Source organism: Myodes glareolus, chromosome 19 (genome assembly GCF_982192425.1).
Source record: "Myodes glareolus chromosome 19, mMyoGla1.1, whole genome shotgun sequence".
Taxonomy (NCBI): domain Eukaryota; kingdom Metazoa; phylum Chordata; class Mammalia; order Rodentia; family Cricetidae; genus Myodes; species Myodes glareolus.
This window is the reverse complement of record NC_142044.1, coordinates 62,580,084-62,586,992: the sequence shown is the minus strand read 5'-3', so window position 1 is coordinate 62,586,992 and position 6,909 is coordinate 62,580,084. Positions and strand designations below refer to the sequence as shown.

Genomic DNA, 6,909 nt, shown 5'->3' with positions numbered 1-6,909 from the left:
TTCTGCAGAAATGGCTTTAATCCTCTTGGGAGCAAGAGCATAAGCCACATGGCGGAGACCCAGATATGAAGGAAGCCATCCCTTATATATGAAACAGTCCTAGCTTCGGACGTGTCACTCTTGGATTGGTCAACTGCTCCCAGTCCCAGGTGATACCTTGGGAGTAGTGGAAAGTTACCAACACGTGTGAGCTTTCTAGCTCACCTGGTGGTGCAGCGCCATCTATGGTGGAGAGTGTGGTTGCGGCCTTCTACATCTCCCCCTAATTTTACTTCTTTGCAGAAAGGCAACTCCCTCAGAAGGTAAAGATAGAGGTCGCACTTCCCAAAATGAAAACATTAAAATGGGCTTACACGGAATCTGCCCCTAGGCTCATGACACCTGGAACTTATCCGGCCTGCCCTCTGCCATTTTTCTGGGAAAGGGGAATATACAGCAGGAAACCCTTATGCAGGGCGACTTATCTCTCAGAGAGGGCCATTCTCTGTGCGATGCTTTTCAGCTCCACAACCTTCAGGGCTAGCTAAGCCAAGCATTCCACCCTGTGCCATGGACCACAGTCCTAGGGGTGCAGGAGCTGGTTGGCTTAAACCTTACTGCTTTAACATAGATAACCACATATCAGAAGAGGCTCCCTGTTCCAGGGCAGCCAGCGCTGTGCAAAAACCACTTTGTCCCTAAGACTTTGGGATTAGAGTCAGCAGACCATCCAGAGGAGAAACACTATTCCATAGCGTAGGACCGTTCCAAAACATTTCCACCCCCACCCATTCTTTGAAGTAGGGGATGAAGGACACGACTCAGGACTGGAATCCTTTGGCCAGGCTTATGTCCACTCGCGTGGAGTTGATTGTCACGATGGACCATCTCAAGGAGGACAGCAAATCATCAAAATTCTCCTGCAAGATACAAAGACAATTCTCGGGACAAGTTAGCCACTTTTGTAAAGTTCTCATATGGTACACTGGTCACACATAAGGCTGGAGTTTTCCATTCACAGTCCAATTGGGCAAGCTGTCATAAGATATCCACCTGTTTTTGTACTAGGTCAATTATTTGATTAAGAACAATTATTCCACCTCTAATAGATGTATCTATGGTAGCCTACTGATCCAGGGCTGTAGCCACTGTGGTAGATAACTGATTGAGGGTCTTTGTTCTTCATGATATAGGCCGTGCTGCCCCAGTGGCGCCTAGGAAAAACCCAGGCCCTGTTTGTTGATATTAGGTTTAAGATTTATTGGCTCTCGTATTCCTTGCCGGTACGGTGGCCTTGGGTTCCAGAGCCCGCCCGCCATCCAAGGGCTGTGTGCGGCCCTGGGCCTGCTCGCTGTGCGGATCCCCGTGTCCCAGGCCAGGAAGTGGCGGCTCCACCCCCAGGCGCCCCCGCCTTCCCCACGGGGCCAGCCAGCCCAGTCCTCCGTGGCTGTGTTGGTGGGGGAGTGTGGCGGGAGCCGACACCCAGACTGAGGCGGCACAGGCGGCAACATCTCAAGGTCCACGCCAGAGCCGCTGCGGCTCAAGGGGCCGATGGGAGAGGCGGCGACCAGGGCCGCTTCCCTACTAGCCAACTCTCAACACCTGTGCCACAGCAAAAGCGGCTGTAAACTCTCACAGATCCAGCCAACGACCCAATCACCCCAAAATCCAAGGGCCCTTCGCATCCACCTCCCTGCGGATCCTGAAACACCAGACAAGCCAAGCGTATACACAGCAATCTTTTAGGAGGACTTGAGTTCTTAAAATGCTAAGCAGTTCTTAAAAACTTAAGTCGCACTATGTAGATGTAATACGGTACTGCCTGTTTACTGCGGCTAAACCTTAATTGCGCTTTTATTATGATAATTACGACCAGCCCTGCCTGAAGTCAGCATCGTTTAGCATAGCCAAATGGAACCAGAGCCATTTTAGCCTCAGAGACCCTCACAGTCCCAGGTACACTGTAAGCCCTCTGGCCCGGCTGCCTGTGGCACCGCTCTTACTCCGGGCACCGCCATGACACCCTCCAGGCCAGGCACCAACTGAGCCGGCGCAACGTGCCTCCCACCATAGCCACAGAGCAAAGCTCCGCTCTAGCTGCCCTCCAGCCCCAGCTGCACCCACTCCGAGCCCAAACCGGTGTATGGAGCAAAGCGGAATTCAGAGAAGCAGGCTTGCTGCTCTGTAATCACTGAAAGGACCTCATTTAATCTTTTAGGGAATTTGGGCGCCGTTAGTCTCTTTGGCTGCTTCCTGCTGAATTGGGCCGCTGTATTTTAGGGGTAAACACTATAACATTTCAGGAGGTCTCGGTGATTCAAACCACATAAATCCCAAGTACACCCTTAGGCTCTCCTTTTCTGTGGAGATGAAAACAGAACCTCTTTCCCAAAACATCATATCCTTAGCAGTTTCTAAATTTAAATATCTTTCTCCTATCCGGTACACAAAAGACAACATGAGCAACATAACATAAAGCTTTTGACCTTGTAAATCAGCCTTCTCCCCCATTTTTACTTTCTTAGAATCACTGGGGGGTCCTTTTTAACTTATCTGGGTGCGCGCACAACCTCCCACTGCTGCTCAGTTTCTGATATGCTCTCTGGACTTTAGAGCGTACCTCTCTGAGCATGCATGCCTGCAGTTCTGAATCCTTCCTGGTCTCCGGCGGTGCAAAGTTCTTCTTCTTCCCGGGTATCGCACCAGATGTCCTGCGCTCGGCCTCGCCTGCAAGAACCACGCGGGACACAGGATCCTTCTGCAGAAATGGCTTTAATCCTCTTGGGAGCTAGAGCATAAGCCACATGGCGGAGACCCAGATATGAAGGAAGCCATCCCTTATATATGAAACAGTCCTAGCTTCAGACGTGTCACTCTTGGATTGGTCAACTGCTCCCAGTCCCAGGTGATACCTTGGGAGTAGTGGAAAGTTACCAACACGTGTGAGCTTTCTAGCTCACCTGGCGGTGCAGCGCCATCTATGGTGGAGAGTGTGGTTGCGGCCTTCTACAGGGCCCTGCTCCCCTAAGTTCCAGAGGGCACCAAGATCAGCCACTCTTTCCCCAGTTCCAGAAAAATAAAAGTTTCATCACCATACTCAACTCTCCTGTGCCAAAAACTCTGTATAAGTTGTTATTACAGGGACCATCATTAAACATAGAGCCAAGGGTACAAGGACTGTCAAAAGCCCAGGAGGTAAGAAACAATAACGAGTTTGGGGACATTCACAGCCCCAGACTCCAAAAACTCACAAAACAGACTTTAACATAACAGGTTTATCACCGACTGCAGCAGTGTCTCCTGGATGTTAGGTAATCAATCCCATGATGCTAAAGAGAACAAGTGCCATAAGATTTGCTTCAGGTAAAACATTGAGGGGTCTAATAATTCCCCTTTCTAATAATTCCCCCTTCTCTTCCTTCCTTCCCCCCACCGTCTTCCATTCCAACACTATATCGTCATAAACATAAGCTTTTAATATGTCTAAAATTTATTTCTTTTCAAACATTTTTCCATAAGCTCCAGGGAGCCAAATGGACCTATCTAAACAGACCAGACTCACCCAGAATAAGCATCATTTAATTCTTGCCTTATCATTCCTGGTCTCAGGAACACCTGGGAAATTCCCCCCTCCACCTGCCTTCCCCCCAAAAAAAATTCTCTATCTTCCATCTTGGGACTCTCCTCCCTTGATCACCAGGATCTAAATTTTTTCCAGACATAATTTTCTGCCTTTCCAGCATCTTGCGAGGTCCAAGCTGCCAGCCAGCCAGTTCCACAGAGCTCAGAAAAAACACAAAGTAACCAGCCACTCCAGGACGTGGTCAAACATCTCAACTCTCTGATGCCCACAAAACCAGCAGGAAGCAGTCACGAGAGACCTTACAACACCCCATTCCCACCCATTAAAGACCCCAAACTCCCAAATTTTTAGAATAAACAAAAGGGTGAAATGTAATGATTTCAGCCACAATAAGGCTGACACTTGGGGGGGGGGGGACAAGCCCTCAGGGAGAAGTGCCTAATGGCCCCGGGGATCTTAAAGGGCCCTGCATGACCCACATGCACGCATGGTTGCATCATCTACATATGACTCAACTAAGTTCTTGTGTACATGTGTGGTTGCATCATCCACGTATGACTCAGCTAAGCCCTTGTGCGCGTGAGCTCCGTCATCTGCATATGATGTAGTCAGGTCAACCCCCTGTGCACATGCGCTAGGCAGCTTTGAAAAGGTGGATGCGCCATCTCCCTCTCTTTCTGTCTCTGCACACTGACTTTCCCAGGTCTATACATGTCCCTCTAGTAAACTCCTAAGCAGGTTTGTTGTATGTTCCATGTTTCCTTTTCACTTGCACCAGGTAATTTCAGCTGGGATAGAGGTGTTGCTTCAGTTGTCTGTGAGTTATATATTTGCCCCCAGTAGCCATGAAGTACATGCCTGTGCAGGCCTGAAACACCAGAACTAAGGGAGGAGACAGGTAGACTCTGGGAGCTCACTGGCTGGCCAGGCTAGCAGAAATGGTAAGCTTCCAGTTCAGTGAGAGATCTTGTCTCAAGGTCATACAGTAGAAAGATACAGAGCAGCGGTTCTCGGTCTGTGTGTGTGCGCACACACATGCACACACATGGATGGCGAGCTGCCTAATGTAGGTGGAACACATGAGAAGTGATGGCCTAGACCTACGGAAGAGACGGTTATGGAGAACCTGCCTGCCTGCCAAGGAAGGGAGCTCAACTCTGCAGGCAGGAGGCACATCAAAGGGGGTGAGTAGAGGTGTAATGAAGTCGGATCGGTGTTTGAGAAACAGCTCTGAAAGACAACTTATTCTCTGGCTAGAAACCACATTTCTAGATGTTTATCCTAAATAAATAATTCCTAAGGAGGAACAGGGTTGTTTGCAGGTATAGCATTCGTAGGAGTAAAAGCTGGGACAAGCAAATATTAAATAATAAAGGCTGCTCAACAGCTTGTGCTGCACATTCTAGTAAACATTTAGCAGCCACAAAACATGACGAAACACGTAAACATTGACACGGTGCTTTACAGTTTAGTAAGAAATGCCCCCACAGGTTCCTGTGCTGGTGCTAAAGTTTGGGGTGCGCACCAGGCTTTGAGGTCAGGTCTAGATGCAGGAAGTATATAGTTGGGGGTACGTTGCTTGAATGTATCAGGAATGGCCTCTTGTACAATTCCCAACAAGTTCTAATGTCTCACATCTTTTCCATCTACATCCCTGTCTGTATTCCAGTCTTTGGAGCTCCCCGGATCCCAGGATCACTCAGTCCCATTACAACTTTCTTTTCGTTTGTTGTTTGTTTATTTTTGTTTTTCGAGACAGGGTTTCTCCGTGTAACAATCCCAGCTGTCCTGGAACTCTCTCTGAAGACCAGGCTGGCCTTGAACTCACAGAGATCCTCCTGCCTCTGCCTCTGGAATGCTGGGATTAAAGGTGTGTGCCAACACTGCCCAGATCCCATTACAGCATTCTAAGCCTTAGGGCTAGATCTTGCCTGCTTCCTCAGTTTTCTCTGTTTTCTGCCTGCCATAGGGTGGGCTGCTCCACAACGTGTGCCCACCATGATGTTCAGTCTCTAATCAGGATCACAGAAATGGAACCAACTACCTATGGGCAAAGTCACTGAAGCAATGAGTCACAACACACCCTTCCTCTCTTGAGCCGTTGGCAGCAGGTATTTACTACCAAAACCTAATCAATAGTGGCAGGAAGACCATTTCTATGGTGGCACAATCAAATGGTTATTTTACAGGAGGGATTTGGTAAAGTATTTTTGGTTTGGTTTGGTTTTTTTGTTTGTTTGTTTTGTATTGTATTTTGAGACAGGATTTCTCTGGGTTGCATTCCTGGCTGTCCTGGAACTTACATCATAGAACTGACCTTGAACTCACTGAGACGCTCTTGCCTCTGCTTCCTGACTGCTGGGATTAAAGGCGTGGCTATTGCTGCCCAGTGAGTTTTGGTAAAATCTAACAAGGCTAGAAAAGGCTTAGAATGCTGTGACCGGGTTTGCAGGGAGCTCAAAAGTCCAGAACGTGGACAAGGATGTAGGCGGAAAAGACTAGGCACGTGAGAAATTGCAGCTCGCTTAGGAATTAGAGACCATTCCTGTTACATTCTGACAATGAGTTTCTATGCATTTTATCCATTCTCTGAGATTTTGAAAAAGGTTGAATTAAAATGTCTAATTAATATGGGGGAGGAAATTTCAAGGCAACCCAACCCTCAGGTTGCGACATGGATATTACTAGCTGCTTTTAGACACATTTACAGTGGTGAGAATAATGAGCAAATAGGAGGGGGGAAAGGGTTTTTGCAGTATTTCCTGAAAAGAAGCACATATAGGGGCTTGAGATAAGGCTCAATTGTTAAGAGAATTTGCGGCTCTTGCAGAGGATCCAGGTTCAGTTCCCAGGACCTGCGCAGTTGGCTCACCATCACCTGTGACTCCAGTTCCAGGGGATCTGACACTCTCTTCTGATTTCCACAGGCACTCACATGTACATAGTACACACATGTACACAGGTGCACACATACATCTGGACACTCACACATACACAGGTGTATCCACATACACCGGGAACTCACACATACACAGTGCACACACATACACCCAGGAACTCACACATAAATAATAAATGAATAATCTTTTTTAAAAAAGAAGTGTGGGGCATAGCCTTTACTCTCACTGCCATGTCATGTGACCACGCATGCCTTCACATCAACTCTGAGAAGGTGGGTCACCTGTCAGAAATCACTTTGCCAGCTGCGTTTTATGCTCCCATTTCACACATATTGTAAGCTTTGTTCACACCAATTTGTGCAAAAACAACAGCCCTGTGCCATGAATGAACTGGCAAGTTGTGAAGACCAGCACTAAGCTTTAGGACAGTACAGGCAGAGCTATGGT

General features: G+C 48.0%; 1 long non-coding RNA gene across 1 annotated transcript; it reads right to left on the bottom strand.

Moving 5' to 3' along the window:
* LOC148119021 (uncharacterized) lies at positions 1-2,995 on the bottom strand. Its single transcript, XR_015735702.1, has 2 exons — positions 2,600-2,995; positions 1-899 (listed from the first exon to the last, which is right to left on the bottom strand). It is a non-coding gene; the product is annotated as an uncharacterized LOC148119021 (long non-coding RNA).
* Positions 2,996-6,909: the final 3,914 nt, after the last annotated feature.